The 398-nt window shown below is 61.1% G+C and overlaps 1 non-coding gene across 1 annotated transcript; it reads left to right on the plus strand.

Annotated features, from left to right (window-relative positions):
• Window positions 1–51: 51 nt before the first annotated feature.
• TRNAS-GCU lies at window positions 52–133 on the plus strand. The gene has a single exon. It is a non-coding gene; the product is annotated as a tRNA-Ser (tRNA).
• Window positions 134–398: the final 265 nt, after the last annotated feature.

The raw sequence follows: 398 nt of genomic DNA on the forward strand, positions 1-398 counted from the left end.
GGGGCCTCGCGTCGGTTAGGAAGGGGCGGGGCCGGGGGCGGTGTGGGGCAGGACGAGGTGGCCGAGTGGTTAAGGCGATGGACTGCTAATCCATTGTGCTCTGCACGCGTGGGTTCGAATCCCATCCTCGTCGGGACGTAGCACTTTTGCCTCCCCCCCTTAATTAACCCCTCCTCCACCTTTAACAATTAATTTTTAACCGTTTTCACTTTGCCTTTTTCACCAAAAGTGGGGGTTTTTTTGGGGGGTGTCCCCGCGCCGTTCTTCAATCCCTCTGGCTGCCCGCCCCTCTCCTTTCCCCCTAATTCTCCCCCCCACACCCTGTGCAATGTTTTACCCCCCGCAAATTTTACACCCGGGGTGGGGAGGGGCGGCGGGGCGGGGCCTGCCGGGCCGGC

This window comes from Charadrius vociferus, unplaced genomic scaffold (assembly GCF_000708025.1).
Source record: "Charadrius vociferus isolate BGI_N301 unplaced genomic scaffold, ASM70802v2 scaffold1995, whole genome shotgun sequence".
In the NCBI taxonomy this organism is placed as follows: Eukaryota; Metazoa; Chordata; class Aves; order Charadriiformes; family Charadriidae; genus Charadrius; species Charadrius vociferus.